The sequence below is a fragment of the Pteropus medius genome, unplaced genomic scaffold (genome assembly GCF_902729225.1).
Source record: "Pteropus medius unplaced genomic scaffold, Ma_sr-lr_union100, whole genome shotgun sequence".
Lineage (NCBI taxonomy): Eukaryota > Metazoa > Chordata > Mammalia > Chiroptera > Pteropodidae > Pteropus > Pteropus medius.
Window position 1 is genome coordinate 14,947,291 of NW_024352786.1, and position 25,051 is coordinate 14,972,341.

At 31.9% G+C, this 25,051-nt stretch overlaps 2 pseudogenes; both read right to left on the bottom strand.

The window, feature by feature from the left end:
- Window positions 1–2,520: 2,520 nt before the first annotated feature.
- Window positions 2,521–2,639, bottom strand: LOC120591321 (uncharacterized; annotated as a pseudogene).
- A 20,503-nt stretch (window positions 2,640–23,142) lies between these two features.
- Window positions 23,143–23,261, bottom strand: LOC120591340 (uncharacterized; annotated as a pseudogene).
- Between the last annotated feature and the right edge of the window lie 1,790 nt (window positions 23,262–25,051).

Consider the following 25,051-nt stretch of genomic DNA (forward strand, 5'->3'; position numbering starts at 1 on the left):
AAATATTTTCTTGATCTATGTAGGTTTATTTCCTCATGCTTGGTAACATTGCTTTGATGCGTGAAAATTTTTAGATTACTAAAGTCCAATTTATCACTTTTTTCTTTTGCTTTTGGTATTAAATCTTAGAATCCATTGCCACATCCAGGGTCACAAAGTTTTACCCTCTGTTTTATTCTAATAGCTTTATAGTTTTAGTATCTAGGTTATTGATCAATTTTGAGGTAATTTTTTCTATATTTGGGTTAACTTTTGTATGTGGGGTAGGAGTCCAATTTTATTATTTTACATGTAGAAATCCAGTTGTCTCAGCATGTTTGTTGAGACTATTATTCTCCCCACGCATGGTCTAGGAACCATTTTTGAGAATCAGTTCATTAAAGTTGTTTTGTTTGATTTCTGCACTCTAAACCCTATTCCATAGGTCTATATCTTTATCTATATGAGATGTTTTGATTACTGTACAATGTTTTGATTACTGTAGCTTAGCAATAAATTTTGAAATTAACTGTGAGTTCTCCTGCTTTGTTCTTCTTTTCCAAGATTTGTTCTTCTTTTCCAAGATTTGTTCTTCTTTTCCAAGATTGTTTGGGCTATTTCCAAGAGCCCCTTGCATTTCTCTATAAATCTATTTTTCCATTCTACAAAAAAAAAGCCATGGTTGGTAGAGATTGCACTGAAGCTGTACATGCTTTGGGGAATATTAACATCTTAACAATATTAAATGTTCCAATCATGAACGTGGATTATATTTTCAGTTATTTAGGTTTTTAATTTTTTAAATAATGTTTATCTTTTTCAGTGTACAGGTGTTTCACTTCCTTGGTCAAATACTTTCATAGGTATTTTATCCTTTTGGATATTATTATAAATGACTTGCTTTTCTAATTTCCCTTTTTTAATAGTTTATTGCTGCTATATAGAAGCATAAATGATTTTTATGTGTTGATCTTGAACTCTGTAACTGTATTGAATTAATTATTAGCTCTGGTAACTTATGTGTATTCTATGAATTTTCTCTATATAGAATCATGTCATTTACATTCTGTTGTAATTAGAGAACAGTTTCTTTTTTTTTTTTTCCTCTTCATTTATAATTTGGAATACTTTTATTTTCCTTGCCTAATTGCTCTGGCTAGTAATTCCATTCCAATTTTGAGTAATTAGATATAAAGAGTATTCTTTTTTTGTTCCTAATCTGAGGGGAAAAATTTTGAATTTTCACCATTGATCATGAAAAACTGGATTTTGCATGAATTCATTTTATTATATTAAGGAAGTTCCCATGTATCCCTAAATGTTTTATTCATGAAAGAGTGTTAAATTTTGTCAAAGGCTTTTTCTGCATCAATTGGAATGATTATGTTTTATTATTTCTTTATTCTATTAATATATAGTAATTAATTTTCTATTTTGAACCACTATTTTATTATTTTTTTGGTGAATCCCATTTGGACATGGTGTGTAACCCTCTTAATACACTGTTTGATTCAGTTTGCTGGTAAATTTGTTGAGAATATTTGCTGATATGTTTATAAGGGATATTACCAGTTGTTTTCTTTCTGGTGTTAGGATCATTCTGCCTTAAAAAACGTGTTAAGAAATATTCTCTCCTCTTTAATATTTTGTAAAAATTTCACCAGGATTGGTGTTAATTCTTTAAATGTTTAGGAGAATTCATCAATGAAGTCGTGTTAATTCTTTAAATGTTTAGGAGAATTCATCAATGAAGCCATTTGGTTCAGGACTTTTCTTTATTGGGAGTTTTTGATTACTCATCCAATCTCTTTACTTGTTATAGATGTGTTGAAAAGTTCTATCTCTTCTTAAGTCAGTTTTGGTAATTTGATCATTTCTGTGTTTCTAGGAATGTGTCCATTTTATCTCAATTATCTAAATCTGTTGACACACAATTCTTTATGATAGTCTTATTCTTTTAATGTCTGTAAGGTCAGTAGTAATGCCTGTTTTCCTTTCTGATTTTAGTTTTTTGAATCTTCTTTTTTTTTTTTTCAATTCTTAACCATTCTAGCTAAAGGTCTTTCAATTTTGTTTTGGAAAAAACTAGTGTTTGCTTTTTATTCCTCTATATTTTTGAAAATCTCTGTTCTAATTTTTTTTTGTTTTTCATTTTGCTGCCTTTGAGTTTAGTTTGCTCTTTTTTTTATATTACTTTAAGTTGTAAAGTTAGAGTGCTGATTTGAGAGCTTTCTTTTTTAATGTAGGCATTATAGCTATAAATTTCCCTAAATGTACTTTTTCACTTCATTCCATAAGTTTTGGTATGTTGAGTTTTCATTTTCATTTGTCTCAAAGCAGACTTGTTTCCATAGTAACTTCTTCATTGGTTCATTTGTTGTTTAGTAGTATATCATTTAATTTCTATGTATTTGCAACTTTTCTGGTTGTTCGTTTGTGTGTTTGTTTATTATTATTTTTTTTTAGGCAAGGCAACTTTTGGTTGACCTCACAGATTGCAAGGACCTTGCCAGCTTACAATCCCTTATTTTTTATTTTTTACGCCTACAGCACCTGGTCTTCCTAGGTGGTCTCCCATCCAAGTAGTAATCAGGCCCGACCCTGCTTAGCTTTCGAGATCAGACAGGATAGGCCTTGTTCAGGGTAGCATGGCCGTAGACTGGTTGTTCTTTTATTGATTACTAGATTTATCCTATTGTAGTTGGAGAAAATACTTTGTTCAATTTAGGCCTTTTTATTTTAATTAGGAATTGTTTTATGGCCTAATAGATAGTCTATACTAGAGAACATTCCATGTGCATTTGAGAAAGATATATATGCTTTATGTTGTATTTATGTTATTAGTCTAGTTGATTTATCAGATTGTTTAAATCCTCTCTTTCTGTATTGGTCTTCTGTCTAGACGGTCTATCAATTATCAAAAGTAGGTTATTGAATGTCCTGACTATTATTGGAAACTTACCTGTTTATAACTTCCATTACGTCAATATTTGCTTTATATATTTTAGGGCTCTGTTGCTTAGTATATTCATCTCTATAATTGTTATGTTCTCTTGACAAATTAAGCATTTTATGAATAAAAATGTTATTTTTAGTCCCATTATACTATTTGGCTGAAAACCTTTCTTTTTTTTTTTTTTTTTTTTGATTGGTATAGCTACCCTAATTCTCTTTTAGTTATCATCTGTGTGGGATATATTAGTTAACCTATACATTTTTGACCTATTTGGGTCTTTGGGTCTAAAGTCAGTCTCTTGTAAGCTACAAATAGTTGGACCATATTTTTTATTCATTCAGACTATCTCTATCTTTGGCTAGTTTTAATCTATTCACACTTAAGGTGGTCACTGATAATTAAAGCCTTGCTTTTGCCATTGGGATATTTGTTTTTATAATGCTTATATCTTCTGTTTCCTCAATTCCTCCACTATTATATATTTTTTGTTTTATTAATGTATTTTTTTATTTCTTTGTATATTTTTCAGTTATTTTATTAGTGATTGCTATGGGGATTACAATTAATATCTTAAATTTATGACAATCTAGTTTCAATTATATTAGTTTAACTTTAATAACATCTTCTATCTAATGCTTAGCCCTCCTTTTAATACTGTTATTATCACAAATTACATGTTTCTCTATTGTGTGCTCTTTAACATAGATTTTTCATTATGATTTTATGCATGAGTCTTATAAATAATATAGAAAACAAAAGGAAAATTTACATACCAAAACAAAAATATTAGCTTTTATTTACCTGTGCAGTTACCTTTACCAGTGATCTTGATTTCTTTATATAGCTTTGAGTTACTTTGGTTCAGCCTGAAGGACAAGTTTTAGCATTACTTGTAGAGTACGTCTACCAGCGGTAAACCCCCTTAGCTTTTGTTTATCTTGAAATATCTTAATTTGTCCTCCATTTTTGAAGGTCAGTTTTACTAGATATATAATTTTTGTTTTACAAGGGTTTTGTTTGTTTTTTGTTTTAATTTTAGCACTTCAACTATATCATACCACTGTCATATGTCCTCTGCATTTCTGATGAGATAATAGCTATTAATTTAATTGAGGATCCCTTATATACAATGAGTTGCTGCTTCTTGCTGTTTTCAGGATTCTCTCATTAGCTTTGATTTTTGACAGTTTGATTATAATGTGTCTTGGTGTGTTATCTCTTTTTGTTTATCCTGCTAGATGTTTGTTGAGCTTCTTGGATATACAGATTCACATCTATCATCAAATTTATGAAGTTTGCATTCAGTATCTTTTCAAATATTATTTTTAGCCTTTTTCTCTCTCTTTTTTTTTTCCTCATGATCCTCATAATGCACATGATGGTACCCTTAATAGCGTCCCATAGGTCCCTTAGTCTCTGTTCATCATTTTTTTTTTTTATTCTTTCTTCACATCAGGCTGTTCAAGTGTCCTATCTTTGAGTCCTCTAATTCTGTATTCTGCCTGCTCAAGTTTATCTCCAGAATTTCTATTTGGTTTCTTTTTACAATCTCTCTCTATTTATTGACATTCCATAGCTGTTCATTCATTGTTCTCCTAATTTTCTTAACTTCTTTGTTCGTGATTCCCTTCAGATCTTTGAGCACATTTAAACTGTTAAAGTCTTTGTCTAAGTCCAATGTCTGGGCTTCTTCATGGATTGTTTTCATCGTTTCTTTAATCCTATGATTGAGGCATACTTTCATATTTCTTTGTATGCTTTGTAATTTTTTGTTGAGAACTGGGCATTTTGAATATTGTAATGTGCTACCTCTGGATTACATATTCTCTCTCCCCTGGGATTGCTGCTGTTACCTAATGAAGGCCGTAGTCATGAATTTGTTCATCGATTTTTCCAAACTGTTTTTGCTAAGACTATATTTCTTGTGTGTGGTCACTACATTCTCTGTCCCATCATCTCCCTAGATGGCCACTAACCTAGAGCTTTTCTTAAATGCTGAATTCCAGTTAAAAAGCGGGGGGTGGGGGGGGAGTTTATCTTTTTAAATTTTCTCCCACCAGTGGCACATTTAGCCCATGAAGGTTAAATAAGTGACCCACCTCAGTGCCAGCTCCTCAGCAATTTATAATGACAATCAAAATCCAAAAGCCAAATTCTTGGAATAGAAGACCTCTATTTCCTATTCTGGCACCAAGAAATTATACCAGGTTGTAGTCTGATGTATCACAGAGATAAAGGATGGGGGATAGTAGGTGCCAAAAAAACTCAAAATTCACTGAAATATATGAGTCTATTTTTATCAAGCATCCCCGTGAATACTCTATTTGACTAGATTCTAGAGTTCCCAATTGTTGCTTCAGATAGTTCTTGCTAGCTTAACAGTTGTCTGAGTGGAGGGAGCAACCATTGGCAATTTCTACTTGCCATCTTATGTGATGTCCAGTTGTCATGTAATGTTGATATGAACTACCTCTTTTTCTTGATAATTTGGGAAATATTACTTAAAGTATCAGTTTGCTTTAAATTTGTTCCTAAATTTAAAGAAGCAGTCTTGAATGTTAGATTTGAAACTCAGTAAATGCTAGCTCAGATACATGAATTAGGTTGACTATAGGATCAGAAGAAAATGCTCTCTTTAGGCAATCAATTATTAGAATAAATATGATTTTATTTAAAACAAGATTATTGGATTATGAAGAGGAAAGCAAGGGGGCAGCATGGAACAGAATGAGTCATATCAACTTAATTTACTACACCAGAGAAAGATAATAATCACAAGAGACTTGAAATTTCAAAATATCTGGACAGTATTTAAAGTGAGATTTAGAAATCTGGGAAGTCAGAGATTTGTACTCTTTTTAAAATTTATTTAATAAGGTAAAACAGTGTAAAATCTTGGCTTGATAGGATGAAAGAATGTGGCTAATGCAGAATCCCTCTTACGTCATAGTTAGACATGCATTTACCCTGAAAAGAAATCTATAATTAATGTTTTCACTTCTTTAATAGAATGCTAATATATTCCTATCAACTAAGTTACAAAAGTCTTATAAATTTTCTTTTACAATACCGTTTGATATGGGACACTGTGGTTTTGCTATTTGCTATTGTGAGAAGAGTAGACTCAAATATTGTGTAAATAGTTGATATTCTGACATATTCTCTAAAATTAGGTAAATTATTAAGAGTAAAAATTTTATTTTGGTTTAATTTGATATTATTTTTCTTTAGTATCTCAGATATACATGTGTGTTTACATACACACACACAACCTATATATACTCTGGATTACCTTATGACACTTGTCAACATTTGCTATCAAGTGTAGGAAAAAAAGAGAAACCAAGCAGGGCTAGGTTACAGTAAGATAAGTAAGGTGGATGAGGAACTTATCTCAAAGGCAAAATGTAGGGAAGTACCCCCAAAACTTAGTAATCGAGTTAAATATTTAATGCATATTTTAAATCAAAATTAATCCAAAATAAATCATAATGAATAAAATATCAAAATTTTAGATTCAAGTGGTATCTATAACTAGCAACTATAACTTAATAACACTACTTACGCCCAAGGCAAATGGAACATTCAGTGATATTGCATTGAAATATTTGCCTCAATTACTGAGTATTTTTGTTTCCATCTTAAATTTTGTGCCCAAGACAAATGCCTCACTTTCTTCATATTAGTCTTGCTGGATCTAAATTCCTATTCTCCTGACAATTTTTGTCTAAGCCATGAAGTAGTAAAATTAATCTTTTGTTTACTCAACCAGAATTTAACATTCAAGACTGGTTTTCTTTTAGAAACTGAAGTTATCGAATGTTAAAAAGTAGTTTCAGAAGAAGAATTTATATTAATGTCAAAAGGAAGTTTAATATGGATAACTGGGCCAGGGACCCGGTAACAATGCTCTCAGAGTATGACTCTGTACGAAAGAACAAATAAAATGGTACTACTCCACGTGAGAAAACTTTAGCTGCTCTAGAAAATCAGGCAGTAAAGAGAATCTGTAGGCACTAGGCTAGAGGATGCAATCAATGAGAAAAACACCAGAATCTGAAGTATTTTTTTTCCCCACCATCTTTTCTGTCTTTGATCTCTGTATCTCTCTGTGTGTCTCTGTGTCTCTCGCTCTTTCTGTAACTCTCTCTTTCTCTCTCTCTCTCTTCCACGTGCACGTGCGTGCGCACACACACACACACACACACACACACAGGTTCATACATAAACAGAATACTGAAGAGGCTACATGTTCAATGATTCAAAGACTATAATAAAATACATCTATTGATCACCAAAATAGGTATATGATCTGAGAAACCAGACAGAGAAACCTTTCTGGAAAAATTTGTATTTTAATTAATCCACCATTCGTCATTTGGCATATGTACAAGCTACTCTATAGTTATGAAAAATCAAGCAGCATCTGAGAGGAATCTAAAATATAACATATGAAAAATAAATGAAATAAAGTAAAATGTAACATATATATAATTAACATAAGTTACTTTGGAAAATATTTAGACTGTATACCTAAAGTCTAAGGACAAAATTACCTATACACAAATACTGTACTCTAGTTACTAAATTCATTTCCCACATGGCTTTGAGTCATCAATTCTGAAACAACTTTATGCGTATACTAGTGTTGTATATAGTAAGTAAATATATTGTAGACAATGAAAGTCAGATTTTTCACTTCCTTAGGATGAACCCGGAAGTGTTTGGAATTCAGCATATCATATGAACTCATGGTATATATAGATATAACTGTATCTATCAAATATCTATCTATCTATCTATCTATCTATCTATCTATCTATCTATCACCTATCATCTATCACCTATCTATCTATCATGTATTGTCTATCTATCCATTTGGATACAAAAATAAATATGTATATTTTCAAAGCTCTATCCATTTATAAAGCCTAGAAGCAAGGGCACATAGTTTGTTATGTTTCTAAATACCAGATAATGGTTTAGAAATATTATTCTTCAATAAAAGGAACAATGCCTTATTGAAGAAATAATTGATTTCAGGGTTTCAGCATAGGAAATGCAAGATTAGTTTGGAGTATTGTGTGGTGCCTGTGAGTAAGGAACTGCTCAAAAAAATGCGCACAAGTCACAAGGATATAGAAACTACTCTGAAATAGCTCTTAATGGTCAAAGCTAGGACATTTTGAAGAATACTATAAATAATAATAGTTTTGAATTAGAAAGCATTGAATAGAAAAGATATCCATGTGCACCTAATATTATGAACTGATCATTGAACACATAAATAAATGAGATAGAAGGGATAGCTCTTGTTTGCAGAATAACTACAATTCAAAAATGTAGAAAGAACAAAGATAAATAAGAACAAAATCACCATTAGAACACTACCGAAGATATTGTTGTAGACAGGATCCATCAATAGATGCTAACATTGGTGAACCAAATATAAAGAGAATCAGGATATCTAATCTCAAAGTAATTCATTCTAAGATACTTAATAACTAAGAGGATAAAAGAGTAACTTCACAATGGAGAAACCCAGAAGATATCACCAAATGAATAAGTTTAACACTATCAGTAATAGCACATGTAACTTCACAATGGAGAAACCCAGAAGATACCACCAAATGAATAAGTTTAACACTATCAGTAGTAGCACATGTTGACATCACTTAATCCTTCTAATGATATTCTGAGAAAGACACTTCACTTCTGTGGTATCATTGACACAAAATATATAACTTCAATGCAATAATGAGAAAATATCAGACAATCTAAAATTGAGAGACACTCTACAAAATAACTAACCGTACTCTTCAAAGACATGAAGGTCTTGGAAGACAAGGAAAGATTGAATAACTGTTATATAAGGAGGAGATTAAGAAACATGATATTTTAAATGCAATGTGGAGTCCTGGATTGAAACCTGGAACAGAAAAAGGGCATTAGTGAACAATTTTTCAGAATTTGAAAAAAATCTACATTTAAGTTAATTATATTATTGTATCAATGTTAATTTCTTTGTTTTGACAAATGTAGTATAGTTATGTAAGATGCTTACAATAGTTGAAACTGAATGAAAGATATCAATGTCTAGTATGCTATTTTTGCAATTTTTTTTGTATGTTTAAAAATAGTGCAAAATATAGAGGTCAATAAAATAAAAGGTAGTTTGTCTTAGACTTCCTCTTAGCTCCATATGATACTAGTGTACCCCTCTTCCCCTGAACATACACATTTTAAATATACATGTCTAGAATCATAAGCCTTAATTCAGTGAAGTGGATAGCAGTTGGAGAGGCTATTGAATTGTCCCCCAATAATTTGTTCCATCATAGAATTCTGAATATTCACTTTAAGCTCACTCGTGCCCATACTCCCCTGCCCCTGGATAGACACTGAGATCCCAAGTCACTTGATTCAAAGTTAACACTTTTTGTTAGGTCTCACTGAAACAATATTTGCTACATTGTCATTGCTTTTGGTCAACAACTCATCTTTCTCTCTCTGACACATCGATGGAGAAAACCTGCTTCTATGTCTTTGTCCTCTAGTGTTAAGCAATCATTGATTGGCAATTGCAGAACACCTTTTTACCTGCATTATCAAACTTCCTACTGAGTGGTAGACTTATGTCATAGCTATTCAGATGGGGATTCTTGAGTCAAGTACTGTCATTTCCCCATGAGTATCAATGTTTCATTTATTATTTTAAAAGTTAGAGTCATTTTGGTCAGCAAAATATATACATTTGTGTTGTAATATATACATTTCCCATTTGAGAACTTATTGTTCAGAACAAAGAGGAACATAAGAATCTTGAGACCCCTACCTAAACTTTTATATTTTATTTACTCTTGACTGCAGATTTCTCAGTTGGTAGAAATATTAAGATTTAGACAGAATTTTTCAGTCTACTTGTCTTCTGTCAATCCACTAGGAGTAAGAAATTCACCTAACTGTGGTTAACTGCTACCTTGATGAACTATGTAGGTTATTGAAGATTTGGTTAATGATCTTAAAAACAAGTTCAAATTTATGTGGTTGATTTTTAAATTAACTAACTGTTCACGTAATATTAGTAAAATCCCTTGGTCATAGAAATAAAACTGTAATAGAACAGAACAAATATGACAGCTATGGAAATCTTTCTCTTGTAAAACATTGAATGAATCCTTAAATCATAAATGCTGTATCTGAAAATCTTATAAAAAATAATGCCTCTAGAAGGTCAAAATGGCAAATAGATTTTTAAATGATTATTAACTATAATAAAAACCTTTATTGAGAGGTAGGTATCGAGACCTAGGTCAAAAACTTGATATACATTATCTAGAGATATGACTCAAAGTCAAGCCTTCAAATTATCCTGACACTTGCTATTATAACTTAAGCAGAATTAAGTGGAAAAATGAAGGAAGTATGTGTGTGTGTGCGTGTGTGTCTAATGTATATTAATCCTCTATGTAGGTAATTAAAATTAAGAGATATTAACAACTATTTTTTAGGCAAGAAATCTATTTATTGAAGTGGAGAGTAGGGATGGATGGCAACACTATTTACATGCAATCATCACTACCCAGCACTCCTTACAAGTTGCCCCCATATACTCTGTGCTTCAGGCAGGTCTCCAAAACCCTCAGAGATTTCTCCTTAAATGAGTTACACATTTTTAGTAGCTTAATGTAGTAGCTTCTTGTGGAGGAATGACTGGGCCCTTGCATTACTTTCTATCTATTATCATCTGTCTATCTATCTATCTATCTATCTATCTATCATCTATCTATCTATCTATCTCATCTATCTATCATCTATCTACCTACCTACTACCTATCATCTATCATTCCATTCATCATTTCATTTCTCCATTCATCTATCTATCTATCTATCATCTATCTGTCTACCTACCTACCTACCTATCATCTATTATCTATCATCTATCATCTGTCATCTATCATCATCTACCTACCTAACTACCTACCTACCTACTTACCTACCTACCTACCTATCCAATCTCTCTCTCTCTCTCTCTCATCATCATCATCATCAACATCATCATCATCATCATCTATCGTCTATCTATTATCATCTACCTTGATTCAAGGAAACAAAAAATCAAGTTGCCTCTGAAGGCATGTTCATTTGAACAAAATTGTTACTGGGTACCCTCGTCTTGTATATTTTCCTTGTTCTTTTATCAGAAATGGATCTTGCTTTGCATAATCTATTAAACCTAAATATGACATGTTAGAAGTGAATCAATTGCTCCCATATTAGCACAGTGAAAATATGGTAAAACTAGAAACTAATGTATGTGTTGTATTTAGCAGTTGTTGCCTAGAATAAGGCTACTTTTATATATAAAAATATTTCAAAACCTTGGTCTCTTTCTTTATTTTGTAAGGCCACATAAACTTGAATATTACTTTAAGAAATCATTTTATGCCACCTTGCATCAATTTAGGGGAAAGAATAAACTATTTTAATTAGTAACTTTTTAAATGGAGTGCAAATTGTGTCCCATTATTGGAGGGTGCATAAGAAGGTTTTCTTGCTCATCCCTAGATATTATGCATGTTTTGATTTTTTTAAGTACAATTACATATTATATTAACATTTTTTTAAATTTTATTTTCAATAAAAATAATACTTCCCCCAAAATGGTCACATATATACAACTCAAATATTTTGACTGAGCTAGGTAATACAGGAATGTGCAGATATTTGTGTACTAAGATCATTCAAGTATACATAAAGGGCTGTAATTTTTAATTTTTCTTCAAATGCCAATTGTTATTGGAATCCTGGAAAATATATATTTTTTTAATTGATTAGATGAATTTCATATTCACATAAATCTGTTAAGTTTATTATTTGCTTCATGGGAGAATATTTTTTTCTTCTTTGTCAATCATAATGGTCATGCCAAAAGTTTTAATTTTTTATTTAACTTTAGATAGTGACCTACAAGGTTGTTTTATATGATTATGAATTTTATAAACAATACAAAGGAGCCCAGATAAAGGGATTTCTGGGAGCTGAAATCCAGCTGGAATTCTTTTAGTTTAGCTTGGTGACTCGGTGTGGGGACTCAGTTTTCCCAGAAGGTATTCAGTGCTACTGTTTCTAATGCACACAAAGATGGGTAAGGAATCAGACTTTTTTTTAAAGAGTAACTTATCATTTTGTGTTTTCCTAATTTTGATTATTTTTTTTTCAAAATCTGCTCCTCTCTCTCTTCACCATTTTAATGGATTAGGCCACATTATACCTAGTGTTTCAGACCAAAACCTGGAACCATGTTTAACTGCACTCTGCTTATCCCTTCATCCAATCTTTGAGCAAATAGTATTGGTTCTCTATATTAAAAAAATCTTGAATGTGACTTCGTTTATCTACCCTAGTGTTGTTTTCCCCAGTTCATGCCACTGTCCTTTCTTGCCTGGAGTATTCCAGTAACTTTCTGACAGCTTCCCCTTGCAAACAAATTTTGTTATAATTCTCGGCCTCACCTGTTTCATTCATCACAGAGGAGCTAGCATGACCTGCTAAACAAGAGTCTTGATGAAGTCTTAAAAAACCAAAACACGCCAATACATACCGGTGGTTTCACAAAGCATATACACTAAATTCCAAAGTCTTTTTTTTTGACTTAGAAGACCTTGTATTGTGTGTGTCTGTCTATATTTCTTTTTTTCATTGTCTATTCTTGTCTTCTTTGCCCACACTACTCTACCTACACTGGTCTTCCTGCTACTTTTTGAACTTTTCTCATACTCACCTCAAGGCCTTGACAATGCTGATGCCCTCTCAGCCTTGGACTGTCTTCTCTGAGATATTTCAAACTTTTGCTCCCCTTGTTTTAGGTCTGGTTTCTGTTTATATGTCAGCTTTTCAGAGACACGGTGGAATACAGAATGCAATCTTCCCAATGTTTACAAGTTATAATTGTACCCCAAATCTCTCCCCCTGTAGCCTGCTTTATTTTTATTAAGCATTCATTACCACTTGACAGTATTGTTCATATTTGTTATTTATTTTCAATCTCCTTTATCAAAATGTCAGCTCCTCAAGGGCAGGGACTTGGTTTTATATACGATTGTTTGTCCAGAGCAAAGTAGACACCTATTAGGCTCAATATTTTTTTTTTCTTTGAATGAATGATTAAACAAAATTTGCTTTTCACATTCAATTGTTACAGAGTGTTTTTTTTTTTTAATCTGTTTTAGTTACTGATATATCTCAAGCATCTGGGGGGAAAAAAGTTTATCACATAGCAAGCACTCATACATTATTGTTGAATGAATATGATTATTTTACCATGTGGTTGTTTATTGGATTACCTTTTTAGACTTAAGATGTATGACAGTCTCAGGTACATAGTCCATAGTCCATACTGCACATTCCAGCATCCAGTAGGTTTTCATTTCTCTTACACTTGTGCTCCTCTAAGAACCTCCATTGCTAGACTATTTAAAAAGGCAACTGCTCAACATGCACTTCTGCCTCTGCTCTCTGTATGTCAGCCTAGTGTGCTTTACCTGTGCTGTGACATGGTGGAATACGGAATGCAAGCCACGATGCTCCTTGTTCAGTATTTTTCTAGGAAAGTAAATACGTAATAACTGACCAAAAACATTACATAGTGGAGCTGGAAATATGAAAGAACAGAGTTGGTAGATAGTAAAACTTGGGCTTGTACAAAACTTGTCCCAAACTGGAAAACTCACAGATTATAATGTAAGAAATAAACCATAGAATGTAATTTTGGCAAGCAGGAAGAAAGAGGTTCAGGTCATGATATAAAAGCAGTGTGCTACATTATTGAAGAAAATAAAATTAAAAGATCAATCAATCAATCTTTCTGGGTTGAGAGAAGTGTTTTAAAAGCAAATGAAAATACACATGGGTTACAGTGCAGGAGCAGATTTTATAGTTGTTGTGGGACTGGAATCAGCATTGGTAGGCAGCATGGTGTTAACGTAAAAGTTATTCTCCTGTTAAAGTGATAAATAAGACTTTACTCAAAACTATTATATTAGTGTGTTGCAAAGAGGAGAGAGATCAGGCTCAAGTCCAAATACAGCAAAGACAAGTAGAGATTTATAGCCAAGAAGCAGGGTAAGGGGATTAACTGATGAAAAATTATTAAGAGGAGACCTCAAGGGTAAGGAGATTCTTGCTAAAGTGGCCTAACAGGATTCTTGCTAAAGGCAGGCCAAGATCTTAAACAGCTTCACATTGGACGAACACCACAATTCCTTATGTGATTTTCACACATTTTTGGCTAGGAAAATAAATGTGACTTAGATCTGGAAAATAACAGTGTCTTAGAGACCTGAAAGTAGTGATGAGTCTACAGTTTGACCTGTGATCTAAGTCAGGAATCAGAGACAAAGACAGAAAAGGAGGAGACGAGAGAGGGAGGATGAGGGAAAGGAGAAGGAGGAGAGTCACGAAATTGGAAAGAATAAAATACTAATTTGAAATTATAATCATCATTGGCAGATGAAGAGATCTTGTCTTAAGTAAGAAAGAATGAGGCGAACATATGGACTGAAGCAGAGCAGAGACAAAAGAGGAAGATCAGGTAAACACATATGATGAGGTTGGAAAAACAGAAATTGCATGACCAGGTGGATTTTTGTTTTAATTTCTGGACCCAGCAATGCCAGAAGTCACCTCTACCTCCAGACTTCCTGATTTAGTGTAAAACCACTAAATCTCCCATTTACCGACTTAGTGGGCATGGGGGTTATTTTTGTTTAAATTGATGCTTGATATTGATTAGTTAATATTATGTAATAAAAGGAAGAACAATTAATTGAGAGTAAAAACTTCTGAGAACTAGTCCTGGCTCTGACATTTATTCTATATGCGATCACTGGTAAGTCACTTATTCATTCAGAATGTGAGTTTTATTATCTCTTGTATGAAAGACACCTTACCTTTATAGCACACGGTAGTTGTTGTGGAGTCGAATGTGATAAACTTGGTTGAATATGTGATGATGGGCTCTGTCATACCAGACCCAAAGCCTGTATGCTTTCCCCTTTGCTGCAGAGTGTGTGTGGGTATTTACCTGGGTACAAGACAAGTATTAATGAGGCTGTCTAGTCTCACATCTATACCCCTTGTATATAAAAACATTCTTGGCTTGGAAACTCTGTCTTTCTGCTCTCTAGTTTTTAAAAGTACTATACTATGTAGACAATTTTCTTTATATTAACCTCGACTCATTGACTCACAAACTGTTTCTTTGTTTCTTTGGAAGTTTCCCAATTTTCAGTGTAGAAAGTTGCAGGAAAAGTTAGAATCATCAGTTCTAATGTTCTGTAAGTATTTGTGCTGACAATGCATTTATGTATTTGAGCCTTCTACGATCATGATGCATCCAGGGTATTTAGTTGTTGAGTGTGCTGTCTCACAGAGCAGAGGTTATATATTACTCAGGGCATGAAAAAAATGATGGATATAATTAATTACACAGCAGTTAGACTGCATATATTATAAATGAAATGGGTCGTATGATTTGGTTAGTTCAGTCACACAGCTGGTTAATTCATTGAATTAATCGGTTATATTTGAAGTTCTAATGGACTACGATGCATAGGCAAATGGCCAAACTGATCGTCCAGTATAAACGATGTTTTAAAACTATTTTTTCTCAAATTTCAGACATTTACAAATATACCTGAAATTATAAAATGTTTTCTATTTGTGAAAAATTTGTGTATAACCTAACTGCTACAAAATGCTGTAATATTTCAATTATTCTGCACTTTACAATGCACTGTTCCATGCATTTCGGAAAACCAATTTATATTATAGGATGGATTTTGGTAATTAAAACAAATTATTTTCTAACTTTATAATGAACTGAACTTGAAGAAAGTTTCACAGGTAAAAAAAAAAAAAAAAAAAAAAAAAAAAAAAAAAAAAAAGACCTTTTTTTTTTTTTTTTTTTTTTTTTTTTTTTTTTTTTTTTTTTGTTTTTTTTTTTAATCTGAAATCAACTCAAGGATAATGCAGGTATTTTGGATAGAATGATGATAAATTCCAAAATGTTGTTGACACTGCTGTCTTCTCCTAATATCTGAGCAATTATAGCCCCAAAGATATTAAGAAAGTGAAGCCACAAGTCTTAGTCCAAATAAGTGCCCTAGGGATAATTTGCTGTCACCATCAACTTATCTTTGAACAGCCAAAATTTCCTTACTTTTGTGCTTCTCTAAAAATCACTTTGAAAATTATAACTTCCTCATTTTTTTTTTCTTTTAAGAAAGAAAAACAGCAAACACACACAACTCTGTAGATAAGTGTATTTTTAGGGTTTAAGAAGATATGTGCTAACATTTCTCCCAGAGGACTGTAGTAAGACATATGTGAGTTAAGTAAGCAACTTTCATAAAAATTATTGATAGTTTGTGATGTTGTATTAATTTAAAAATCTGCATTAAATTAAGGTTTTTTTTTCCTCTGGGAAATGCCTTATTTTATTCCATATTTTTCTACATATTTAATTAACAGGTTCAAATTTAGCCTTTTTCTTCTATAATCTAATAGTCCATTTTAAATACCTTCTTTAAATATTCCTTCCCACAATACTGTAGCCAGAAGAGAAATGTGATATCTTAGACCTAGAGAAAGTAGTAGAGATTGTTCTAGTCATCTTTGATTTTTAATTGTAGTGCCACCTAAGTTCCAGAGACATCTCATGAAGTGATCTTCAGTAACTAATGGCTACAAAGCCATAACAACTCAAGACTTTCTCTCTCCCTGTCATGTATCCATTCTATTAAATAAAATAATTTTAAGCAATGTTATTTAAAAGATTTCTTCAGATATAACTCAGCTAAACATTCTTAGGGCAGAGGAAGGACAGGTTTGTACCTCAAAGCAATTTTAGTCTCTGAGCTACATGGGGAAATAACTGAATTGAATAAATAACTGAACAAATAATATAACTTTTTTTTCTTTCATAAACTTTCCTGTTGTTAGTAGGTCTCAGAAGATAAGGTTTAACGCCTTCTGTGTGTTTTGCAGACTCAATTTTGCAGCTAACTGATAATGAAAGCAAGGCTATTCCTTTGCTTACAAAGTAATAATTTTTCTACATAACTATTAGTCATTATAATGAATTTAGTAAATGTACTCCACTTTGGGGTGAGGTAGAGTGAGAAAGCATCTGTGAATTAGGCAAAAAGAAACTAAGTGTGGAATTATAGTCATTTTCATGTTCGAGGGACAGTTATGTTTACTTATGTATACATTTGAAGATATCTGTGGATTAGAATTGTATACATTTTCTGTTAAATCTAATTCAGAGTATGGATAACGTACTGTTTTCCTAACACTGACAGAATTAATTCTATCCAGAAATTTTCAACATTAAATTGAACATTTTTTTCCTGGTTTCTCTAACAATCAGAATTGCACTAAATATTATGAATAGAATGGGATTTAGTCCAGAGAACTATTGGAAGAGTAAGCTCTTAGCTCTACCTGAGAACATTACGTATTGAATTGATTAACCAAGGAAGCTATGACCTCTGACACAATGAAAAAACTAGAAAATCCGGAGGCTACCATGAACCTCTGAGTTTGACATATCGTCTTTATGAATCAGGAAGTGGCTGCCACCCCAAAACTATGCTTAAATATCAGTGAAGCTGGAAACTGGACTTTCAAACAAAGCTACAAAACAAAATCACATCTTCACAACTTTCTTGCTATAAAAACAAAAACAAAAACGACAAACCAGCAAAACTCAAGAGATAGGTGGCTTCCTCCCAATTGTCACCTTCAATATACTCATATAAATGCATCTAATTGATAGAACCTATTTGCATCTAGTATGTGCAAGGGAATCTAGGGGGAAAAAATCTTTAGCTCTCTGCTTTTGCAGTACAAAAGAGCACCCTAGAAGGTTGTAGAAATATGCTGTTAATCGACCACATCTGGCACAGCTCATTGCAGAGTACACCAGTGGCCCTACAGACCTGAAGTCTGGTTCTGATTTGTTTGTCTAAATTACTGATATCCTGTTTAGCTTATATTCTTTCTTAACAGACCAGATCTACTCCTTATAGTCAACCAGCCACTGTCCTAATAGGGGTGGACACATATCAGAACTACCTATAACTCTAAGTTTTCCTGCATTCTCCTTTCAGACTTTGACAACTTGCCCAAGATCTCCCATGCCTTAGCCTGCTGCCTTTTTAGAGAATGAACTAAAATATTTGGCTTTCCCATTTCATCAAGTGTTTTGAATTAAAACTTAATATGTATAAACTATCATGTAAATATCTATTTTGAATTTTTAAGCAGAAATTTAAAATTATAGATTTCTATATGTAACATTTTGTTTTTGTCCAAAACTTATTTAGGAATGTTACAACCTTGGTCTTAGAATTTTGTATTAGTTTGCTAGGAGTGCCATAACAAAATACCACAAGTTAGGTGGTCTGAGCAATGGAAATTAATTTTCTCAAAATTCTGGAGGCTGAAACTCCAAGATTAAAGTACCAGAGGGTTGAATTTTACTGGTGCCCTCTCCTTGTCTCCCAGGCAGCTGCCTCTCACAGTGTCCTCACGTAGTCTTTCTTTTGTCACACACATCCCTGGTATCTCTTCCTCTTCTTAGAAGGACACCAATCATATTGAATTAAAGCCTTACTCTTACGAGTTCATTTAACCTTAATTGCCTCTTTAAAGTCCCTATGTCCAAATATAGTCACATTGGAGGTTAGAGCTTCAACATGTGAATTGGGAGAGGTGGGGCACAATTCAGTCCATAAGAAATTTATACAAGATATTTGTAAATAAAGTAAAATACAAATAATTATGGATACAGCGTTTCAAGCTAAAAGACTTACATTCTGAAATAAAACTCATAAATGCATGATTTACTATAATAGTAGATGGATAGATACTGCAATATACGGCACAATCATAATTTAAATTTCCAGAAAACTTCCCAATTATTTTTACATTCACAGTCTTTCAAATAAAGTGTTCGCCTAATTGAAAATTTTTGATTTGAATTTAATAGAACATTTATAACAATTCAGATAAAAATAAGTGGAAATCCCATATTTTTATTTTTATCATTATAGCTTTGAGTCTAATCACAACCTAATTGAAAATGATTTCTGGTACAGTTAGAAGAATCTTAGATGCAATCTAACATTTGTAACTACTGATCTATGAAAAATATTTGCTATTGAATTACTAACTAAATAACATTCTAAATTAAATATTTATTTGGATTTCTTTACCCACTCAAATTTTTAATTGTTTTCTTTAAATACATTTTTCCCTTCATCATCATCGTTTTTGGAGCCATGGAGTAAGATTTAGTCATTTTAGAAATATGAATTTTTTTGTCCCAAATTTCCGGAGATGAAAATTAGTTGTAAAAATATTACAAAAAGAATTGGTTTAAAATGAAGCATTGGCCTGATATTGTGCCCTCTTGATAACAGTTCTGAATAAAAAGTGTTGTATTCAAAGTAATTTGAATATCCTTCTCCTTGTTACAGCCTTTGTTTAGGCAATTGAAATTGGAAAGTAACATACAGTGTGGTAATTTAGACTAGTAAAGTAATGTAAGAAAATATCCACATTATCGCCTCTTGTCTATAGTAGTAGAAATAGTTGCCACATAACAACTAAGGATGTGTTACTTGCTCCTTGTGACTAAATCTATCTGGCTTCTGACCTTTCTCCTCTTCTCACCCCACCCACATTACTTCCTTTTAATATATTCACTTAGCAAACTTTTTTTATGTTTTGTAAATGTAAACCTCATTTTCAGTTCATGTTTTTCTAGGTAAGCCTTAAAAAACTGTGCTCCTATGCATTTATGTTCAGTAAACTGGAAACTTGATATTCACAAAGGATATTCCAAGATCATATTTCCACCCCAAACACATATTTAAAATTTTAACATTATCATTTTTCAGAGAGAGCAACGATTTTAGACAATTTTCATGTCTAATGACTATATTATGAGAAAAGAAAAAAAAAAACTTCTTAAACCAATGATTCTGGAAATCAGCTAAAAGAATTCTCTAGTAAACTTACTTGTTCACGATACTTTCCTTGTAGTCTATATGACTGTAATTTGTACTTAAAAAATAAAATAAAAAATAAGGTTAGGTCAGATACTTTCAACTTTCGTCATAAATAGTTCAAAACAGCAGTTGAACAAAGATAAGCTAGGGCAAAGAGAAAAATACTTTCTATGATTAATTTGGAGACTTTAACAATATAAAGGGTCATATACTAACAATTATTATAAGACTCTGCTGCCAGGGGGTTGGCTAGAAAAGTTTTAAATAAGACTTTTCCTACAACACTTGATACTTGTGCATATCTTTGATATTTGTGCACAATCATGTCAGATTATGTTTTAAAATGGCTTGGCATTCTAAGATATATGTTAATGTGGCAAAATAATCGAGCCTAACATGATCTGGATAGTATTTTATAAAATAATTAGTTGAGGAGAATGAAGGAATTTTTAATCGAAGACTACTTCTACATGACTTTAAATCTTTGTTTCAAGAGAAATAAACAAAGGGTGATATGAATGGACACCTATAATTAAGACAAAAGTGAGAATGTCCTAACAGACAATTTCCCTGAAAACTTTTTCAGTAAAAGAATATTTTTCTGACATATTTGCTAATTAATAACTGATCCCAAGAGGTAAAAGTCAGCTTTCCAAGCTTTGGTCATTGACAGTTTTTATGGCCCTGAATCTTATTCATTGACATTTGCCTATACTGTTCTATTAACCATTTTCTTGAAAACTGGTCTAAAAAAAATTGAAAGAAGAGGTAATGAGCCTCTCAAGACAAGCAGTATTCAAGCAAAGACCCAATTAGCAGGGTGATTTGACTAAAAGGCCTTGGAGACTTCTAATCTTGATATTCTTTTTTTATATTTCTGATGGAACATATTAATTCTGGTATTTACTTCTACACTTGACTTCTTTTTTTATAAACCAGGCACATAATAATTTTAAACCTTCTGCACTTAATGCACACTTAGTTGTTCCCATTTATATTAAGATATATTGGTAACATTTTGGGGATATTCCAACATTATCAGTATTAAAATTTAAAGGATAGCAATGGTTCTGAAAGTCACATTGAAATAGGAATTGAAACAGTAAAAAAAAAAAACTATATATTTGAAAAATTACAAGCAAAAAAATCAACAAAATTCTATGACACAACCTTAAATTCATTTGTACACCATTTTCTATTTTTCCCAGAAAAGTCACCACATTAAATAAAACACACCCTTCAGAAATACCAGAAGTTGATGACAAATTGGGTGAATAAGAAGCAACATTAATGATTATAAATCTAGAATGACAGATTAATAAAGACTAAAATTAAGTACATATATGAAAGTGATGAAAAAGAAGATGGAAATCAGAAAAACTTGATTTTTGAATAAATAAATATACTATTTTTGAATAAAAAATAAAAGCTTTTTATGACTAATATAAACTTAGAACAAATACCTAGAGCTTATAATTATAAATATGTCATAAAGTTAATAACATAAAGTAAAGAGTATTTCTCTTAAATACTACTCCTTGAATTCTCCCCAAAATTGAACTCTCAGTTTATATAAAAAAAAAAGAATGAAGACTATAATTCTTAGTCATAAAAAAAGAGAATCAAAATTTGTAAATATTATATAGACTAGCATACATAAATGCAAATAAGATGCAAAATGTAAATAAGATATTGAAGTATGTCTTCTAAGTTGCAATGCATTTCAATATTTGTTTATTAAATTGTTTAGCAATGGGATCTGTGTGGTTTATATTCATGAAATACTTTACTTTCATGTTAATAAGTAAGATATATGATAGTTGGTAGGGAAAATAAATATTAAAACTCATTTTAATAGTGTAACCTTGCCCCACAACAATGACGTTTGCAAACAAAGTCTAGAGAGAGAAAAGTAAATGTGTAAAATAAACATTTGGAGAAAAATAATATATATAGAAAATAGACAAAGTGACTCGTACAAATATTTGTAGTTATCAGAATAGAAAAAATTAAGTAATGAAAGAGAACATATCTTTTGAGATATAATTTAATACAAATTTTAAGAAGTAAGAGAAACATTAAACTTATCTTTTAGAGAATGCCACAATATATCAGTGAAAGTGTCCTTGATTCTAATTAGATTTTCTTTCTAATCTAGGAAAAGTTGTGAGAGCATTGCTCATCCAGTTTGTTATTCATCTTACTCTTCCATCTGAGAGTCAGAGTGTGTCTGTGTACCCAAATATGGCTTTGAAGTGCCAACTGACAGTTTATATCTGCATGGTATAGTTGTTAAGGGGATTTAATTTACAGCCAGATCGGCTGGATTCAAATGCTAACTCTGTTAACTAATACCTGGGCAAGTATATCACCTCTCATTCCTTAGTTTCCTCATCTTGAAATTGTGGAAAATAATAATTTCTATGTTATCATTTTGCATGTACAGTATGCATTAGTTAAAAATAAAAATAAATATAAGTACAATATGTATGTACTTGTGAATATCAATAAATGAGATGTAATATCTGGAACATCTTTGAATATTAGTCTAGGGAAAGTTAAATTAAAAGTGCTCTTCCTATTAAGAATATTAAGTGAAACTATTTGGTATATACACATATATATATTCTATTTTCATTAACTAAATACTTTCTTGGAAACAAATGGAAGAGAGAATACTAGTTTTGATTTTGAATATCTAATTTATTCACTTATTACTAGCAGGATCTTTAAAAAGCAGCTTGGATTTTCTGGGTCTGTATTTTTATCCATAAAATTTCAAAAATAAAAATAAAGTTGAATTACAACCTTCCCTTTAGCATATATCTTAAGAATGTCAAACATATATCAACTACTTTTGGCACATTATACAGAACTTAAAATTTTGTATTAAGTTTAGAAGTGTGTACTTCAAAGCATTTTAATCACAATTATAGAAATCTTTCCACTAACTATAAGTTAAATGATGACGAAATAAGTATGTTTAAAAAATTAAGACTAATTATTATTTTATTCTTACATTAAGTCAAATTAAGATAATTTGAGGTTATTATTTTGAATATGTACATAAAGAAAATTATCAATTAAATCTATTAACATCTTTTTGTTTGTTTGTTTGTTTTTTTACACCTACAGCACCTGGTCTTCCTAGGTGGTTTCCCATCCAAGTACTAACCAATCCCGACCTTGCTTAGCTTCCAAGATCAGACAGGATTGGGCTTGTTCAGAGAGGCATGGCCATTAATAAATCTTTTAAAAGGACCATGAAGTAGAAAATCATAAACTTAAAAAGTTTTCAATAGATCATTCATGTAATTTCTACTGCAACTTACTTTCATCTTAACCTTGTCTGTCACAAACTAACCTATATAAACCTTAAACTGAGCTGCTTACATTAAATTCACTAAATTCATCTTAAATTATGAGAAATTTGCAATTAATCTTAGATTTTATTAGCCATCATAGTTTATTTGTCAAAATGGCTTAGTGAGTTATTAATTTCCACTTATATCTATTTTTTCAATGAAAATAAACTATTTCAGTAAGTTATATGTTTAATAAAATAATTAAAAGCATGTCTTTATAGGTCTATGCAATTTACATAAGATTATAACAAATAAATTCAGTCATTATCATTCAGTATATCCCTGTAAAAAGTCCTCTTGAATGACACTATAGAAGTTACTGATACATAGAGAATATAAAGAATTTGGCTTCACAAATTTATTACCTACTGTTATGGGCTCAGTTGTGTCTCCACAAAATCTATATGTTAAAGTCTTAACCCATAGTAAGAATGTGACTTCATTTGGATATCTTGGATGGAAGGTCTTTATAGAGGTAATTCAGTATCAATGAGATCATAAGGATGGGCCTTAATCCAATATGACTAGTGTCCTTGCAAAAACAGGTGATTAGGACACAGACAGGTACAGAGAGAAGACCATGTGATGACACAGATAGAAGATAGCCATCTACCAGCCGAGAAGAGAGCCCTCAGAAGTAGCCAATTCTTGTACAACCTTGATTTCAGACATTCAGCCTCTAGAACTGTGAAAACATAAGTTTTTCTCATTTAAGCCATCCAGTCTGTAGAGCTTTTTATAGCAGCCATAATGTCTTAGTTCATTTGGGATGGTATAATAAAAATATTGTAGACTAAGTGACTTATAAACAATAGAAATTTATTTCTCAAAGTTCTAGAGGCTGGGAATGCCAAGATCAAGAAACCTGACATGGAGAAACAGGTGAGAGAGTACTCCAGGTGTTTTACAAGGTCACTAATCCCTTCATGGTGGCTCCACCCTCATGACGTAATCACCTGCCAAGGCCTCGCTTCCACATACCATTACATGGAGAGTACTAGAACTGATATACATGTAGATTCATTTAATCTTTTTTCCTCTTAAAATTTTTATTTAAATTTTATTTGACTGTTTAATAAAAAAGTGGCAAATTATATTGAGAGTCCGTCCTAACGTCAATGTGTGGAAGCAAAATGATTAGCAATAATAGCACATGTTGTGTTGGGGCCGTGACAGGTGTATTAAATTAAAATATGCAGATTATGACATGCTGAATCAGGCGGCACCAGCTACCCACATAGTGTTGGCAGGTACCTCCCTCAACATTCAAGTTTCTACTTTAGGGAAGTGAAAATCCAGGCTTATTTTGTTTGAAGGCATAGTTTCAATACAGTCGCACAAAAGAAGTACAGTCACAATATTTATTAGTAACAGATTCCAGAGCTGGGGATACAGTGATCCAACAGAAAGAGCAGCCCTCTGCCCCAGGTCACCAGTAAGCAGGAAATGGAGAGCAGGATAGCATATATCTCTTATAGGGTGCTTGAGGTAGATGTCACTTTTTGAGGTCTCAGCTCTAAGTGGTTATTTTAAAAGATGACCAGGAAAAGCAAAGCAGAAATTTTTGGTAGGAAGGTAAGCTCAGGTCCTTATCTAAATGTCTAGACTCTGGAAGTAAGCAAGGTTGTCATACTCTAAAATGTCTGGGCAGCAACTTAGAATAGCTGTAT